This window comes from Dendrobates tinctorius, unplaced genomic scaffold (assembly GCF_039654945.1).
Source record: "Dendrobates tinctorius isolate UK_male_01 unplaced genomic scaffold, ASM3965494v1 ptg000006l, whole genome shotgun sequence".
In the NCBI taxonomy this organism is placed as follows: Eukaryota; Metazoa; Chordata; class Amphibia; order Anura; family Dendrobatidae; genus Dendrobates; species Dendrobates tinctorius.
In genome coordinates this window covers 1,994,378-2,014,131 of record NW_027361674.1, presented here as the reverse complement: position 1 = coordinate 2,014,131, position 19,754 = coordinate 1,994,378, and the positions used below count along the sequence as shown (strand labels likewise).

The window sequence follows — 19,754 nt, the reverse complement described above, 5'->3', positions numbered from 1 at the left end:
TCGACCCTTTTCCTGAGTTGAAATTTCAGTAGAGTGTAGAGTACGGATAGTTACAGCCCAGGGATCCTCGGATTGCACTCTCAATTGAACTGCAGGGGCCGGTAGTACTTCTTCAAAAGGCCTTACTAGCTTGGCCAATTCTGTCCGGGGCTTCAGGGTGATGTCTTGGTCTTCAAGGTTGATGCAGCGCACCAGGACAGTCCCCTTCTGCACTGTGGTCAGGGAGCGAGCCACCAGTATGCCAGGGGGTAAGCGCTCCGAGTAGCATGGCTCCACCTGCATCTCCATGCCTTCCAATGGTATCGGGGCTCAGATGGGCATGGCAACCACTGTCTGTCAAGCGGGCATTACAAGCAGGGGAGCCGCTGGCGCGATGACTTTGCCCAGGGCCTCGCCCTCCTGGCAGTCCTGGAGGACTCAGGTTTCCCGCACCAACTGCTGGAATACCTGTCCTTGGGCCGTGCGGGAACCCCACTGTTTCAAGGTCTCATGCGTGGGATCATTGAGAAGTAGGTTGCCGAACTCCCGCAGTATGTTCATGCCCAGAATGACTGGGTGCTGTTTATCAGTTTCTCCGTGGGTCAGAACCACTCCTCTGCGGCCGAGGAATTTACCACACAGCGTCACCTGTACCCACACCACCCCGGCAACAGGGGACCGGTAGTTGATTGGCGGCTACCAGTCTGATCATGGGCCCCCACTGGGGTCTCGCTGCCTCGGGGAAATTCTGCCAGAAATAAGTTGCAGGCATAGTTGTTACTTGTGACCCCCGTATCCACCAGGCACCGGATGGCACGGCCCTTGACTTCTGCCAATACCACCGGACACTTTGCAACCAAATCTTCGGGACTTCCACCACCCCTAATCTTGGTTTCTAGCTCCGAGCGGCGTCCCCCCAGCCCGGAGCCCTCTAGTTTAATGGCCGCCGGGGTGGGTATCTCCCACGTCGTGGACACTCTCGGGTGTAGTGGCCCGGCTCCCCGCACTCATAGTACCGAGTCTGCGAGGTCTGTCTGCCCCGTGTGGGGTGGGGTCCCCAGGGACCAGGGTTGAAACTAGGCCGTCCAGTCCCAGACTCAGTCCTTCTTTTCACTTCAGCCAACTCGCTCTGCATGTTCTTCAACTCCTGCTTCATTTCCTCTACCTATTGAGGCTCCGCAACTGCGTTCAGGGAAGCCTCCACACTCCGGACCTTCCCCATGGGGACCGCCATTCCCTGCTCCTGTTCTCGAGCGTGTGCTTGACTTCCCACCTTGGAAAAGTCTATACGTGGATTCATTCTAATCTCCTCCCGTAATGCCTGCTTTATTAACGGGTCCCGCAGTCCAGTCGCCAACAGGTCGCGTAGAATCATAGAATCATAGAATCGTAGAGTTGGAAGGGACCTCCTGGGCCATCTGGTCCAACCCCCTGCTCAAAGCAGGATTCGCTAAATCATCCCAGTCAGATGTCTGTCCAGCCTCTGTTTGAAGGCTTCCATTGAAGGAGAACTCACCACTTCTCGTGGCAGCTTGTTCCACTCATTGATCACTCTAACTGTCAAAAAGTTTTTTCTAATATCTAATCTGTGTCTCCTCCCATTCAGTTTCATCCCATTGCTTCTAGTCTTTCCTTGTGCAAATGAGAATAAAGTTGATCCTTCTACAATGTGACAGCCCTTTAGATATTTGTAGACAGCTATTAAGTCTCCTCTCAGTCTTCTCTTTTGCAAACTAAACATTCCCAAATCCTGCAACCTTTCCTCATAAGACAGGGTTTGCAGACCGGTCACCATTCTGGTCGCTCTTTTCTGAACTTGCTCCAGTTTGTTGATGTCTTTTTTAAAATGTGGTGCCCAAAACTGGACACAATATTCCAGATGAGGTCTGACCAAAGAGGAGTAGAGGGAAATAATGACTTCACGTGATCTAGACTGTATGCTTCTGTTAATACATCCTAGAATTGCATTTGCCTTTTTTGCTGCTGCATCACACTGTTGACTCATATTCAGTCTGTGATCTATTAGTATACCCAAGTCTTTTTCACATGTGCTGTCACTTAGCCCTATTCCTCCCATTCTATATATGCTTTTTTCATTTTTATTGCCCAGATGTAGTACTTTGCATTTCTCCCTGTTAAAAACCATTCTGTTAGTTGCTGCCCACTTCTCCAGTTTATTTAAATCTTTTTGAATCCTCTCTCTCTCTTCTCTAGTATTAGCTATCCCTCCTAGCTTTGTGTCATCAGCAAATTTAATCAGTTTACCCTCAATTCCTTCATCTAAATCATTGATAAAGATGTTGAACAATACAGGGCCCAGGACAGAGCCCTGTGGTACCCCACTTGAAACATTCTTCCAACTGGATGTGCAGCCATTTACGACCACTCTTTGGGTCCGATCACTAAGCCAGTTATGAATCCACCTAACAGTTGCCTTGTCCATTCCATACTTAGTCATTTTTTCAATAAGGATTGTATGAGAGACTTTGTCAAATGCTTTGCTGAAGTCAAGATATACTATATCTACAGCATTTCCTTGATCCACCCAATCAGTGATACCGTCATAGAAGGAAATTAAGTTAGTCTGACATGACTTATTAGTTACAAACCCATGCTGACTCTGTTTAATCACTTCATTCTTATCCAGGTATTGACATACATGTTGTTTAATAATTTGTTCAAAGATCTTTCCTGGTATAGAAGTCAGACTCACCGGCCTATAGTTGCCTGGGTCCACCTTCTTCCCCTTTTTGAAGATAGGAACAACATTTGCTCTTCTCCAGTCTTCTGGCACTTCTCCTGTTCTCCAAGAATTTTCAAAGATTATGGAGAGGGGCTCAAAAATTTCTTCTGCTATCTCCTTCAGTACTCTGGGGTGTAATTCATCTGGACCTGGAGACTTGAATTAATTTAGGTTAGCTAAGTGTTTCCTCACTATCTTTCTGTTTATAGATATCCTGGATTCTTCTATTCCCTTAATAGGACAGTGAATAACAGTTGATGTTACATTTCCTTTCTGAGAGAAAACAGATGCAAAATAGGAATTTAAAAGTTCAGCCTTCTCAACATCCTGTCTTACCATTTCATCATTTTCATCCTGTAAAAATCCTATAGCATCTTTGACTTTTCTTTTACTTTTGACATATCCCCAAAATCCTTTATTATTGCTTTTGACATCTCTTGCAAGCCTCAATTCATTTTCAGCTTTAGCTAATCTGATTTGTGCCCTGCAGGTTCTGCAGACAGCTTTATATTCTTCTTTAGATATGCCTCCCTCTTTCCATTTTATAAACATTTTTTTCTTCCTTTTTAGCATGTGCTTAAGTTCTGTGTTCATCCATCCTGGTTTCCTTAAATGCTTCCTATTCTTCCCTCTTTTCGGAATTGTTAACAACTGTGCTTTGAGAATTTCATTTTTCAAGATTTCCCATCCTTCCTGGACATTTTTGTCTTTAAGGATATCCAGCCATTGCATCCCTCCAATTCTCTTTCTGAATCCCTTAAAATCTGCCTTTCTGAAATCTAACCTTGACGTCTGAGTCTTCACAGGTCTTCCGCCTCTAGTTATCCAAAATTCTAAAAAAGCATGGTCGCTACCTCCTAGGGTCCCAGCCACTTTTACCTCCTCAACCATTTCCTCCCTGTTTATAAGGATTAGATCCAAGGTAGCAGTTCCCCTTGTTTTCTCCCTTACCTTTTGGAAGATAAAGTTGTCAGCAAGAGAGGATAAGAATTTCCTTGACCTGTTAGTTTTGCCTGAGAGAGATTCCCAACAAATGTCTGGATAGTTGAAATCTCCCATGACAACTATGTCATATTTTTTGGAGAACTTGGCCATTTGATGCATAAAGAGTTCATCCATATCTTCAGCTTGCACAGGCGGCCTGTAGTAAATGCCTACAATGGTGTCCTTTCCATTGTTTTGTCCTTGTATTCTTACCCAAACAGTTTCCACCGAACTCCCAGTCTCTGAAGCTTCAATCTCTGTGCAGATATACGCGTTTCTAACATACAATGCGACACCTCCTCCTCGTTTATCAAGTCTGTTTCTTGCAAATAAGTTGTATCCTTCTAGTCTTGTATTCCAATCATGTGTATTGTCCCACCAAGTTTCAGTGATTCCAATGACATCATATTTCTTTTCCTGTGTTAGTAGTTCCAATTCTCCTTGTTTGTTGCCCATGCTTTGTGCATTAGTATAGAAACATTTTAGTTTGTGATTGGTTTCTCTTTCTCCAATATTTTTATTAATTAGATTCTTTCGTCTTTGTTCTTCCTTTCCACTTCTAATAGCAGAGTTCTCAATAGCATTTGTCAGGTGTATGGCTTTTTCTGGTCTTTTGCTTCCCTTCCCATGTTGTTCTAGTTTAAAGGTCTCCTTACAAGTGTAGCAAGGCGACTTCCAAATACATGCTTTCCAGTCTTCGTAAAGTGCACCCCATCTCTAGCAAGTAGTCCATCGTATAAGTAGTTCACTCCGTGATCCAGAAATCCAAATCGTTGCTGACGGCACCATCGACGTAGCCAGTTGTTCACGTAGTGTAATGTCAACAGGTCTTACCCCTACGCTGTCTTTTCTTTCGATGGCCGTGTGTAACTCTTGGAGGACATTCATATACTGGGTGATGGTCTCCTCCTCCCCTTGCATCCGACTGAACAACCAGGTGCTTAACTCTCCCACGTTGGTTGGGTCCCCATGGGTCTGTTCTAAAATCTGCAAATCTTTATCAAAGGTGTTGCGGTGTCCCGAGGGTTTTAACATCACTGAATTCTGAGCCTCCCCGTCTAATGCCATGAGAGCTACTTTTGCTTCCAGGTCAGGAGTCATCGGGTGCATTCGAAAGAGCCCCCGCATTCGTTCTGTCCAGCTCCATAGCATGGTATTGGAGCCGGAAAATCTAGGCAGGTTGCTCAGCATAGCCCCCAACGAAATGCTGGAACGAGGGCCCTCGTCAACTGTTGAGTTCACGGCCCTGCCCTGGTCTGGGGCGTCATTGCCCGCGCTCGGAGACTGCATCCTGCCGACTACGCCAAGTGTAGGTAACAGCAGGTTTGTAGGATGCAGTGATGAGATGCGAGACTGGTTGAACTTTGAAAAGCAAACTTTTTATAATTTAAAGCCGCTAGGGCTATACTAAGCAACCAAAAAGGGATAACAACAGTTGTCCTCACAGGGACTCAGTACAACCAAACACTATTTGGAAAGAACACGACTAACCCGCCTGAGGTCGGTTACTATGGGGCCACGGTATGGCCGTCTACGGATCCTTATACTCTATAATGTCACTTATCCGTCCTGACGTCCCTCGGCGTCTCTGTGGAAGCTGCTTTGCTGATGAAGCTGCTTTGGCATCTTTGATAAGGCTGCTTTGGCATCTTTGATGAGGCTGATCTGGCATCTTTGATAAGGCTGCAGTGGCGTCTTTGATGAGGCTGCCTTGGCGTCGCAGCCGCTGGGACCAGCAGCTGAAGATTTGGAGTAGTCTTTGGGCGCCCCAGTGCCCAGGAGGAGTTGGGGGACAACAGGCACTGATGGAGTCCTGAGATGAAGTAACCCCCTGTTGTAACAGCGTGGTTGCGCTTGTTAGCGAGTTCAATGGGACTCCTGTCCCCAAGCAGGGTTGTGTCGCAGTGCTCAAGAGTGGCGGTTTACTGGCTGCGCGCACAGCCTGGGGCTGTGTGCAGTGTGTCTCTGTTGACGAGGAACAGGCCCCAACTGCCGACTGTAGCGGGGTGAAGGCGGCTGTGAGCGGTGATAGACAGGCCGCAACCAGGGGCTGACGTGAACCGGCAGCGTCCGTGGGTGGCAGCGGGCAGGCCGCAACCACGGGCTGAAGGGGGATGGCAGCAGCCGGGAGAGGACAGGCCGCGGAGGGCTCGAGCTCAGCGGTAACGGCCGAGGATGACCGGGGGCAGATCATAACCCGAGATTGGGGTGAAGAGACAGTCCCCTGTCGGTAAGCTCGGCGCTTCTTTGCTGAGGGCCACTGCGTATCTACCCTCTGCTGCTGGTCTCTTCTCTGAACTGTCAGTGTCCTTCCCGCTCTCTCACGCCCCCTCCGTCTCCTGCTCCGTGTCTGGCGTATCACCAGCTGACTCCTCTGTGCGCTCCCTGCCCCTTTTATACTCGCCCCTCCCCTTGCTGTCCTGTCACTCTCAACAGTCCACTCTCCTCCTCTGTTCCCCGGGTACTGTTTCCTTAGGAACTCAGATGGCGGTCCCCTTGGTTCCGGCCCGGACACTCTGTGGGGGTCCTCCTCCCTACACTGGCACTCATCCTGGTCTCAGATTTTACCAGAATCCATGCCACAGATGTGACCCGGGCCTCAGGTAACAGAACAAAGCAGACAGACGCTTGTGCTGAGTCTGAACAGAGCGATTGTGCTTTAGAAATAACAAACTGCCCTCATAGAGAAGTGTAAGCTGCACCAGGTATAATGGGGGGCAGTCCAGACAGACAGGCAAAAAAGAGAAAAAAGCCGTAAACTGGCCAAAATTTCAGCACAATTTGAGCCATGTCCATCAGACAGCGAGCACAGTACGCAGCACAAAGCTTACATGGTAGTTATATACACACACATTGGTGCATACATGCTAACATTTCTAAACTAACACATACATGCAGGTGTATACTCACTTACTGTATGTAACTGACTTTATAGCGGTTTCATTCTGCAGACACTAGATGGCACTGTGGTTCTTGATGACATCACGGGTCCTGTAGCCTCTAGTCAGTAATAGCAGCATTAGATGTTGCTGGGTGCAGTGGTCTGTGCCTGTAATCCTAGTTACCAGGGAGGCTGAGGCTGATGGGGATAGATTGAGTCCAGGAGTTCTGAGCTACCCTGTGCTATGTTGATCAGGTGTCCGCACTAAATTCAGCCTCAATATGGTGACTCTGGGGGAGCTTGGAACTACCGATCAGTAGTGGGATCGCGCCTGTGAATAGCTAGTGTAGAGCAACCTGGACTATACAGCGTGACACAGACTTTTCATACACAGAGAAAATAATTATTTTATACCACTAAGGCTGGTTTCACATTTGCGTTTTTTAGCGCTGGAAAAAAACGCTAACCTGCGCATGCGTTTTTTCCCCTATATTTAACATGGGTGCGCATACCTGCGCGCTTGTAAGCGCATGTATGCGATTTTCATGCGCTGCGTTTTTTTGGGGTGTGCGATTGGATTTTCCAGACGCATCATGTTGCATTTTTTGGCCCTGCAAAAAAGCGCATGCGCACATATGCGCACGTTTTGCGCTAAAAATGGCCATTATAGCCTATGGATGCGCATATGTGCGCACTGGCATGCTCATGTAAGCGTTTTTTTGCATATGCGTTTTTTTTTTTTAACCATGGAATTTAGGGGTTTGAGTTAGAGTTAGGGTTAGTTAAGGGGGTTTAGGGATAGGGTTAGGGTCAGGGTCAGGGTTAGGGTTGGGTTTTGGGTCAGGGTTAGGGTTTAGTATGGTTTGGTTAAGGGTTAGGGTCAGGGTTAGGGTCAGGATTAGGGTTAAGTATGGTTTTGTTAAGGGTTAGGGTCAGGGTTAGGGTTAGGGTTAGGGTTAGGGTTAGGGTCAGGGTTAGGGTTAAGTATGGTTTTGTTAAGGATTAGGGTCAGGGTTAGGGTCAGGATTAGGGTTAAGTATGGTTTTGTTAAGGGTTAGGGTCAGGGTTAGGGTTAGGGTTAGGGTCAGGGTTAGGGTCAGGGTTAGGGTTAGGGTCAGGGTTAGGGTTAAGTATGGTTTTGTTAAGGATTAGGGTCAGGGTTAGGGTCAGGATTAGGGTTAAGTATGGTTTTGTTAAGGGTTAGGGTCAGGGTTAGGGTTAGGGTTAGGGTTAGGGTCAGGGTTAGGGTCAGGATTAGGGTTAGGGTTAGGGTTAGGGTCAGGGTTAGGGTTAAGTATGGTTTTGTTAAGGGTTAGGGTCAGGGTTAGGGTTAGGGTTAGGGTCAGGGTTAGGGTCAGGGTTAGGGTCAGGGTTAGGGTTAGGGTTAGTTAGGGTTTAGGGTTTGGGTTAGGGTTAGGGTTAGTTAGGGTTTAGGGTTTGGGTTAGGGTTAAGTATGATTTGGTTAAGGGTTAGGGTCAGGGTTAGGGTTAGGGTCAGGGTTAGGGTTAGGGTTAGGGTCAGGGTTAGGGTTAGTAAAGTCATGGTTTGGGTAGTGTGAGGGGCCACCTAAAAATGTTGGAAAAAAACGCAAACGCGGTAAAAACGCGCTAAAAACGCGCTAAAAACGCATACAAACGCATAAAAACGCTGCGTTTTTTTCATGCATGCTCATAAAAATGCTTGAAAAAAACGCAGCAGTTGTATGCTTATGTATGCGTTTTTTCAATGCGTTTTTTTGCGGGAAAAACGCGCTGCAAAAAAAAGCAAGTGTGAAACTAGCCTTAATTAGTATTATATCATTACCCTCAGTTTCATCATCATTATATTCTCAGTCACATCTGGAACAATTATTATTGATTGGTAGCTTAAGATAATAAACTGTACAAAACTTTTACATTTTAATTTTTTATCAAATATTTATCCATCCATGTATTTGTACTTTCTCGCTATTTCTCCATATTCTGCTTTTCTGCCTCCTTGATCTCTATGTGATGCTGTTACACTGAGCGCTACTGACACCTACTGAAAGCACTAAGAAAATACTTCTGTCTCTTGTGCAGTACTTGGTATTACCAGTAGAGGCCGCTCCGGTCTAAACCTTCAGGACAGAACATTAATCACAGATTCTGAGCAATTCCCATTATAATAAGGTTACAGTGCAGCCATCATCAGGGAATGATATATTGTCTAAATCAGGTTTTTTTGGTCAATGTTTTTTTTCCAATGTTTTTATTCTCCATATGACAATCTGTATTAAAAAGAAAAAGTAGTAATATAATATTATTATTTATGTTTAGAGCACCATTGATTCCATGTAAGGGGTTACATACAGGATACAAATACAAAAACATGGTGAACAAACTAACAATGACAGACTGGTACAGAAAAAAGAGGGCCCTGCTCTTGTGGGCTTACAGTCTCGAAGATAATGGGGATGGAGAAACTAGGGTAGGGGTTGTGGCAGCTTCGGTGGTGGTGAAGTGGTAGCAGGGTCATTGCAGGCTTTAAGCCTTCCTGGAGAGGTGGGCTTTCAAGTTCCGTCTGCAGGTTCCAATTCTGCCGTATAATCAGAGGTGTTGAGGCACAGAGTTCCATAGGTCTTATGACTCTCAGGAAAAGTCTTGAAGGTGATTGGGTGAGGAATTTATGAGTGTGGAGAAGAGAAGGAGATCTTGGGAGGACCGGAGGTTGCATGTTGGAAGATATCAGGAGATTAGTTCAGAGATATACGGAGGAGACAGATTGTGGATGGCTTTGTGGGTCAGTGTTATCAGATTTAACTGGATACGTTGGGGAATTATCACACTGTGATGGTCTTCAGTAAGGAATGGGTGCCACACACTGTCCCTGGAACAAGGACCTTAAATATCCCTGTCCTGGAAATACTCTTACAGATAGAAAGGCTCAAATCTTCGACCTTACTATGCTCCTGCTAATGTCCTAATCTGTCCCCTTTCCCAGGAGGCCTGGGACAGATATGTTAGTCTATAAACATGTAAGGCAAACAGGGATAAAAAAAAAAAAAGCAACTTACAAACAACACTCACCATGGGTAGAAAGGAATAAAGGGAAGGATAGGGATGTACAAACCAACTATGAATAGGATAATGGAGAAATCATACACTCAAAACCAGCAAACAACAATCTCCAGCAGCAACTACAAACTCCAACTCGCCACAAAATAAACTTTCGAAGCAGGGATGAGAAGGTCTGGCCAGGTGTTATAGAGACAGAAAATGAGCAGGTCAGGAGCATCTGTGAGATGGAGCTGCATGTCTCTAACAAGCATACAAAGAGTCATTAACCTCTTCAGCGCCAAAGGAAACAAAGTCCATTTAGGCTATGTGCCCACATATGCAGAAAATTTCTGCATGAAAACCGGACTCCTTCCCAGAAAACGCGTGTTTTTTTTCCCACACGTTTTTTGCGCGTTTTTTTCCACGCATTTTTATACGCTTTTTTCCACGCGTCCCCAGTCTCATAGAAAATAGCTAAAACCGCAGATTTCTCCGCAAAATTAATGAGCATACTGCGTTTTTTAGTTTTTTACAGCGATGCGTTTTTTTGTGGAAAAAAAACGCATCAATATGCACAAAAAGTGCAGAATGCATTAAAATGAATGGGATGCTTCTTTTAAGCGATTTTTAAGCATTTTTGCCGGTAAAAATGCTTTAAAAACACGAAAAAACGCTTACGTGTGCACACAGCCTTAATATGAGGAACAAAACCCTCAGGCTAAGTGGAAGACCTGCGATTCACAATACATAAAGATCGCCTAACCCCAGTTCTGCCAGGGTCCCGGCACTCATCCTAGTCTCAGATTTTACCAGAATCCATGCCACAGATGTGATCCGGGACTCAGGTAACAGAACAAAGTAGACAGACTGATTGGTAAGGCAGCACCCCCCCATATGCAGACTGTAAGGTAAGGCAGCACCCCCCCATAGGCAGACTGATAGGTAAGGCAGCAGCCCCCCATAAGCAGACTGGTAAGGCAGCACCCCCTCCATAGGCAGACTGTTAAGTAAGGCAGCACCCCCTCATAGGCAGACTGTTAGGTAAGGCAGCACCCCCCATAGGCAGACTGTTAGGTAAGGCAACACCCCCCATAGGCAGACTGTTAGGTAAGGCAGCTTGCCCCCCATAGGCAGACTGTAAGGTTGGGCAGCACCCCCCCATAGGCAGACTGTAAAATAATGCACCCCCATAAAAAAACAAATAAATACTCACCTCTCTTCCTACCGGCTCCTGCGGTGCTCTGAGCTCCCGCTCATCTCCTGACAACGGGCGCCGAGCAATGACGTCATCGCGCCCCTGTCGGTGTCTACGTCAGACGCTGACAGGTGGATGATGGGAGAGGGAGCGCTTGCTCCTTCTCTCACCAGTGCATTCAGCTGTATTGGCTAGATGCCGATACAGCTGAGCCTACGATGACGGGGAGGGGGCCCACTATATAGCAACCCCAGAGTTGGATTTTCTCTGGGGTCTCGGCTTTTGGTGGTAGCTAAGACCCCAGAGAACATGATTTGGGTCGTTTTTTACGACCCCGGTTTTGCATTCACCGTTATTAAAAGTCTGATGTGCCATTTAATTTCTCTCTCCTCTGATGTGATCACACATCAGATGAGAGGGAAATAGGGTCCCTGATCCCCCCGGTACCTCCCGGTACTCCTCGGCCAGCGTGTTCCCCCTCCATGCGCAGTGCGCCCGCCGAGATCTGCCGGACGGCACCCGGCAACAATAGGAAGATTTTTCCTATTGGTTCATTTTGGTCACTGTCACAGTGATCAAAATAAAAAAAATAGTAAATAAACCCCCCCTTTATCACCCCCATAATTAGGGAAAAATAATGAAATAAAGAAAATATATTTATTATGGTTAGAGTTAGGCTAAAATTAGGGTTAGGGTTGGAATTAGGGTTAGGGTTTGGATGTAGAATTGAGGGGTTTCCACTATTTAGGCACATCAGGGGATCTGCAAATACGACATGTCACCACCATTGATTCCAGCCAATTTTGAGTTCAAAAAGTCAAATGGTGCTCCCTCCGTTCCGGGCCCCGACGTGTGCCCAAACAATTGTTTACCCCAACATATGGGGCATCGGCGTGCTCAGGACAAATTGAACACCAATTTCTCCTGTTATCCCTGGGAAAATAAAAAAAATTGGGGGCTAAAAAAATCAATTTGGAAAAAAAAAAAGGTGTTTTATTTTCACAGCTCTACGTTATAAACTTTAGTGAGACACTTGGGGGTTCAAAGTTCTCACAACTAGTGTTGAGCATTCCGATACCGCAAGTATCGGGTATCGGCCGATATTAGCTGTATCGGAATTCCGATACTTAGTTCCGATACTTTTTTCATATCGAATACCGGAATCGGAAGTTCCCATAATGCTAGGAGCCCGCTCGATTTGATTCAGCCAGTGGGGATCCTCAAAAGTGTGGGCATATCCTGTTAGGCATGTAGGCATGTTAACTACTGGCATGGCTGTGATTGGCTGCTGAAATGATGTCATGATGCACTATAAAAAGCGCTGCAGCCGCCATTTCTGGTCACTCTGCAGTGAATTCAGTTAGGGACAGGCTGCTGTTGAAGAATGTGAGGGACAGTTAGAAATAGCGATTCTAAAAACAATATTGTGCTTTATCCAGGCTACATAAACCACCACTGTAGCTTGCTTTTCCCTAGCAGCGCTGTTTTCACAGCTGTCTGAAAGGGCTGTGTGAGTGCAGACCCACGCTGTGTAGTGTGTCCTGCAGGCACGTCTGCTTGTAGGCCGGCCAGCGTGTGTCTCTGCCTCATACACATTTTTCTTTTATTGCTGCTTTTTTTTTCTCCTGTATAGTGTGCTTCCATACGTATCCATATACGTTGGTTGCAAACACTAAAGGAGAGGACAGTGGAGCCTTTCAGCAGCCTTTCAGTGCTATAGCCCATTTCTCTGCACTGTTTTTGGCTGTCTGATAGGTCTCTCTGTGTGTGAGTGCAGCTCACGTTGCAGTGTGTTCTACAGCCACCGCTAGCTGTAGTCCGCTCAGCGTGCGTCACTGCCTCATACATAGTCCTTTTCTTGCAGCAAATTTAGCCAGATTTTTGCTCCTATATTAGTGTGCTTCCAACCGCATCCATTGTCATTGGTTGGTTGCAAACACTATATAGGATTAGATAGAGGAGCCTTTTTGCTGGCTTGTGCCCTTCAGGGCCAGCCAGGCTAGTATCACCCTATTTTTTGGAGCCTCATCAATTGCATTGTAGGTTAGCTTCCTGCATTGTAATCGCTCCAAAAAGTTTGTGATACTATAGCTTTCAAACTTTGGTCACATCCTTTCCTTTCCCCCCACCCAAAAAAAAAAAGGAAATAAAGTTCACCAAACACTCCACTTTACAGTTGTCTAGGCCACATTAGATCATATTAAAGTGTAGTACACACACTCTTAACCAAATTAGTGTTTCTTATACTGGTTAGCAGGTGTTCAGGAATAAGATCACTAAGCCACCCCTTTTTTACTTTTCTGCCTATCTTTATCAGTCTACCAAGATGAAGAAGGCAGGGAGTAAGGCACGTGGTCGTAGAATCATAGAATCATAGAATCATAGAATCATAGAATCATAGAATCGTAGAGTTGGAAGGGACCTCCTGGGCCATCTGGTCCAACCCCCTGCTCAAAGCAGGATTCACTAAATCATCCCAGTTAGATGTCTGTCCAGCCTCTGTTTGAAGACTTCCATTGAAGGAGAACTCACCACTTCTCGTGGCAGCCTGTTCCACTCATTGATCACTCTAACTGTCAAAAAGTTTTTTCTAATATCTAATCTGTGTCTCCTCCCATTCAGCTTCATCCCATTGCTTCTAGTCTTTCCTTGTGCAAATGAGAATAAAGTTGATCCTTCTACAATGTGACAGCCCTTTAGATATTTGTAGACAGCTATTAAGTCTCCTCTCAGTCTTCTCTTTTGCAAACTAAACATTCCCAAATCCTGCAACCTTTCCTCATAAGACAGGGTTTGCAGACCGGTCACCATTCTGGTCGCTCTTTTCTGAACTTGCTCCAGTTTGTTGATGTCTTTTTTAAAATGTGGTGCCCAAAATTGGACACAATATTCCAGATGAGGTCTGACCAAAGAGGAGTAGAGGGAAATAATTACTTCACGTGATCTAGACTGTATGCTTCTGTTAATACATCCTAGAATTGCATTTGCCTTTTTTGCTGCTGCATCACACTGTTGACTCATATTCAGTCTGTGATCTATTAGTATACCCAAGTCTTTTTCACATGTGCTGTCACTTAGCCCTATTCCTCCCATTCTATATATGCTTTTTTCATTTTTATTGCCCAGATGTAGTACTTTGCATTTCTCCCTGTTAAAAACCATTCTGTTAGTTGCTGCCCACTTCTCCAGTTTATTTAAATCTTTTTGAATCCTCTCTCTCTCTTCTCTAGTATTAGCTATCCCTCCTAGCTTTGTGTCATCAGCAAATTTAATCAGTTTACCCTCAATTCCTTCGTCTAAATCGTTGATAAAGATGTTGAACAATACAGGGCCCAGGACAGAGCCCTGTGGTACCCCACTTGAGACATTCTTCCAACTGGATGTGCAGCCATTTACGACCACTCTTTGGGTCCGATCACTAAGCCAGTTATGAATCCACCTAACAGTTGCCTTGTCCATTCCATACTTAGTCATTTTTTCAATAAGGATTGTATGAGAGACTTTGTCAAATGCTTTGCTGAAGTCAAGATATACTATATCTACAGCATTTCCTTGATCCACCCAATCAGTAATACCGTCATAGAAGGAAATTAAATTAGTCTGACATGACTTATTAGTTACAAACCCATGCTGACTCTGTTTAATCACTTCATTCTTATCCAGGTATTGACATACATGTTGTTTAATAATTTGTTCAAAGATCTTTCCTGGTATAGAAGTCAGACTCACCGGCCTATAGTTGCCTGGGTCCACCTTCTTCCCCTTTTTGAAGATAGGAACAACATTTGCTCTTCTCCAGTCTTCTGGCACATCTCCTGTTCTCCAAGAATTTTCAAAGATTATGGAGAGGGGTTCAAAAATTTCTTCTGCTATCTCCTTCAGTACTCTGGGGTGTAATTCATCTGGACCTGGAGACTTGAATTCATTTAGGTTAGCTAAGTGTTTCCTCACTATCTTTCTGTTTATAGATATCCTGGATTCTTCTATTCCCTTAATAGGACAGTGAATAACAGTTGATGTTACATTTCCTTTCTGAGAGAAAACAGATGCAAAATAGGAATTTAAAAGTTCAGCCTTCTCAACATCCTGTCTTACCATTTCATCATTTTCATCCTGTAAAAATCCTATAGCATCTTTGACTTTTCTTTTACTTTTGACATATCCCCAAAATCCTTTATTATTGCTTTTGACATCTCTTGCAAGCCTCAATTCATTTTCAGCTTTAGCTAATCTGATTTGTGCCCTGCAGGTTCTGCAGACAGCATTATATTCTTCTTTAGATATGCCTCCCTCTTTCCATTTTATAAACATTTTTTTCTTCCTTTTTAGCATGTGCTTAAGTTCTGTGTTCATCCATCCTGGTTTCCTTAAATGCTTCCTATTCTTCCCTCTTTTTGGAATTGTTAACAACTGTGCTTTGAGAATTTCATTTTTCAAGATTTCCCATCCTTCCTGGACATTTTTGTCTTTAAGGATATCCAGCCATTGGATCCCTCCAATTCTCTTTCTGAATCCCTTAAAATCTGCCTTTCTGAAATCTAACCTTGACGTCTGAGTCTTCACAGGTCTTCCGCCTCTAGTTATCCAAAATTCTAAAATAGCATGGTCGCTACCTCCTAGGGTCCCAGCCACTTTTACCTCCTCAACCATTTCCTCCCTGTTTATAAGGATTAGATCCAAGGTAGCAGTTCCCCTTGTTTTCTCCTTTACCTTTTGGAAGATAAAGTTGTCAGCAAGAGAGGATAAGAATTTCCTTGACCTGTTAGTTTTGGCCGTGGAGTTTCAGCAGGGAGAGGACGGGGGGATTCAGCAGGGAGAGGACGTGGGGATTCGGTATCTGCTGCGGCCACCAGTGACCCGGCATCCCCCACTTTTACCAGGCAACAGTCCTTCATGCGCAGCTTTGTAGGACCTCACCGTACCCCACTGCTGCGTGACGAACAAATTGAAGCCGTTGTCGGATGGATGGCAGCTAACGCATCCACTTCAATGACTTCCGCATCCTCCCAAGGCCAGAGCACTGAAGAGCAACCATCTGTCTCTTCACCACCTGCCAAATTGCCCAGGCAGTCTGAGAGCCCTGGACAGGAGCCATCTCAATCTTTACTTCTGTTCTCAGAATCTGTTGGCTTGGAAAGAGGTGGCCAGCCAAGCAGCATTCTAGAGCGTGAAGAAGAGGGAGTATGCAGTGATGCGCAACTGTTTTGTCCCTCTGAATCTGAAGAGGCGGGTGGGCCAGTGCCTATGGTCAGCACACCTCAGTATGCATCAGATGATGATGAGACTCAGTTGCCAATTTCTGGTGCGTACGGTGCTGGCGAGACAACCCAGGACCAGCCGGTGCTTGAAGAGGGGAGTGGAGATGATGAGGTCCTTGACCCATCATGGCGTCAGCCACAGGAAGGTGGTGGGAGCAGCTCTGAGGAAGAGATTCCCAGAACGGCCAAAAGAGGAGGGAGAGGGCGTGGGCAGACTTGGTTGCCTGTAGCCTCCACTTTGGCACCCGTGAGGAGCAATCCTCTTCCAAAACACAAAACGGGCGCTCCCAGGACTTGCAGTGCGTGGTCTTTTTTTTACACAGTTGCAGATGACATTTGCTTTGTCAAATGCAAGCTGTGTCATCAGAAAGTGAAACGAGGCAAAAATGTGACCAACCTCAATACCACAAATATGTGGAAACATGTGCGTACCAAGCACGAGGTGGAGTTACACAGACACACTGAAGATGTAGGCCAACCTTCAGCAGCACCTACCACCTCTTCAGCTCGTGTTGGGGCCTCTTGCTTCAGCTCACACACAGCTGGTTCGGCTTCCTCACTGGAACGCCATGGAAGAACCACTGCCACTGTTGTCCAGAGACCCAGTGAAATTCCACCCACTGAACCACGTTCGCAGTCATCAGCACCCTCCCAGGCCACTCACCAGCAATCGGTAGCACAGGCATGGGAGAAAAAGCGGCCATACTCGGCAAACCATCCCCGAGCACTGGCTCTGAATGCCGGCATTGCCAAACTAATGGCCCTTGAGATGCTGTCATTCAGGCTGGTGGAGACTGACACATTCCGGAACTTTATGTCATTGGCAGTTCCACAATACAATGTGCCCAGCCGCTTTTATTTCAGCAGGCAAGCTGTCCCTGCCCTGCAAAAGCATGTGGAGGGAAAAATTAAAAATGCGCTACTAAATGCCGTCAGTAGCAAGGTCCACCTGACCACCGATGCGTGGACCAGTAGCCATGGACAGGGACGATACCTTTCCCTCACTGCCCATTGGGTCAATGTTGTGGAGCCGGGTACAGATCTGGAGAGTGGCTCTGTACGTATTCTGCCAACTCCAAGGATTGCAGGAATGCAGTCTGTACATATTGAGTCCTCCTCCTACTCTAGTTCCTCGGAATCAGCACTGCGTGAGCCTGTTAGGCCAGATATGAGCACAGGTGTGGCCAAACGTCAACAGGCCGTCCTTAAATTAATTTCTTTGGGGAATCGGAGCCACACAGCACAGGAGCTCTGGAATGCCATCAAGCAGGAGAGCGATGTGTGGTTTGTGCCAGCGAATCTCCAGCCAGGTTTGGTAGTGAGTGACAATGGCCGAAATCTAGTGGCAGCTCTGGGCCTAGGCAACCTCACTCACATTCCATGTCTGGCACACGTGCTCAATTTGGTCGTGCAGAGCTCTCTGAGGGACTATCTGGATCTTGATGCACTGCTGCACAAGGTTCGCCTAGAGTGTGCTCACTTGCGGCGTTCCAGCATGGCAAGATCGCGCATTGCATCTCTGCAACGCCGATTCCGCCTGCCAGAACATCGCATCATATGTGACCTCCCCACCAGGTGGTATTCAACGTTACATATGTTGGAGCGGTTGTGTGAGCAGCAGGCAGCAGTAATGGAGTACCAGCTGCATCAGGCGCAAACAAGTCGCACTGTGCGCCGGACACACTTCACCACCACTGAGTGGGCCACTATGAGGGACATCTGCCAATTTTTGCGTGCCTTCGATGACTCCACGCGGATGGCCAGTGCAGATGATGCACTAATCAGCATGACTGTCCCCCTCATCTGTCTGCTTCAAAAAACCTTACAAGCACTAAGTGAGGAGGTTTTTGAAGAGGTCGAGGATGAGCAGTCAGAAATGCCATCTGCTTCTGGCAAGTCTGCGCAACGTGCTTCCACACAAAGGCCCAGGCAGGGGACACTTAGTGAGGAGGATGACGAGGAGTCAATGGAGGAGGAGGAACACATCTCTCCAGAGGAGGGAGGTACACAAGGCTCTAGTAGTCAGTGTGTACAGCGAGGGTGGGGTGATGCTGAGCAGGCAGAGATGCTGCCTCAAGCTGGGGACAGCGTTTCCGGTCCAGTTGGCAGTCTGCAGCACATGGTTGATTTCATGCTGCAGTGCTTGTTAAATGACCGCCGCATCGCCAACATTCTCCACACGGCTGATTATTGCGTGTACACCCTCCTAGATCCTCGCTACCGGGACAACTTACAAAGCCTCATACCACAGTTGAACCGGGAGCGAAAAATGCGGGAGTACCAAGAAACACTTGTGCAGGCCATCATGTTCTCCATTCCCCCCACAAGTGTTGCTGGTAGTGCTTTTCAAAGCAGCCATGTGGGTAGAGGCAGTGGAGGAAGCTCTGCACAAAGAGGTAGCAGAGGCAGTGCCGCAGGACAAGGCAAAGCCAGTATGGCCCAAATGTGGAAAAGTTTTGTGGGACCGCCACAAACGGCTACACCATCACAGACCGCTCCAGTCAGCAGGAGGCAACGTTTCCGTCAGATGGTGACAGACTACTTGTCGTGCCCTGTTAGTGTTCTCCCAGACGGCTCTTCCCCGTTCAAGTATTGGGTCTCTAAGCTGGATACATGGCCAGAGCTTAGCCAGTATGCATTGGAGGTGCTGGCTTGCCCTGCTGCCAGTGTATTATCGGAACGTGTCTTTAGTGCTGCAGGTGGTGTGGTAACAGACCGTCGCACGCGACTATCCGCCGATAATGTTGACCGGCTTACTTTTGTGAAAATGAACAAGGCCTGGATCTCACCTGAATTTGCCAGTCCTCTTCCAGAATAAATAATTGGCTGGCAACAGGATCCAGGTCTCCTGTTGTGTTCATGTTTCTATGACCTGAACTTTATTTCCTGGGCTACAGCAACGCCCGTTGTTGCTCAGAAGTGCTGTCCGCACAGACAAAACACTCGCTCATGTGTAAGTGGGGTTCGGTAACGTCAGCTGATCCCCTGCTGTGTGTACGGCAAACTCTCCTGCTGCCTACAACTTCTGACTACCTCTGATTTAATATGTTCTCTGATTTGCCCTCTGTCTCCACTCTGTTTTGAGTATTTCCTCCGGCCTACAACACCGCCTGTTTCTGCTCTCAAGTGCCGTATGCACAATCCACACTTGTTCCTGTGGTACCTGGGTCCTGTAACATCTGCTCATCTCCAGAGTTGAGCACGGCAATGTCTCCTGCTTTGTCTACATTCCCACTACTTGTAGTGGAAATGTGGACAGAGCAGGAGACATTGCCTGACTCACCTCTAGGGAGAAGCTGCTGTTACAGAACCCCAGTAACACAGGAACAAGTGTGGGTTGTGCAGACGGCATTTCAGAGCAGCAACTGGCATGGTTGGAAGCCAGCAGAAATACTCGAAACAGAGTGAAGACAGAGGCCTAATTGGAGTACGTTGACAGTTAGTAGTAGTCTAGAAACAATCGCAAACTGCCACCAAGTAGGCCTCGGCCTACTACCTGATTTTCCCTGGGCTACGACACCGCCAGTTGGTGCTCAGAAGTGCTGTCCGCACAGACAAAACACTCGCTCATGTGTAAGTGGGGTTCGGTAACGTCAGCTGATCCCCTGCTGTGTGTATGGCAAAGTGTCCTGCTCCCTCCACAGTCAAACAACCTCAGATTTACACCTGGCTCCAAGTAGGCCTCGGCCTACTACC

At 46.7% G+C, this 19,754-nt stretch overlaps 1 protein-coding gene across 1 annotated transcript in view; it reads right to left on the bottom strand.

Annotated features, from left to right (window-relative positions):
- Positions 1–19,754, bottom strand: part of LRRC14B (leucine rich repeat containing 14B) — a 404,837-nt gene that overhangs the window by 28,718 nt on the left and 356,365 nt on the right. The gene's annotated exons all lie outside the window — the stretch shown is intronic.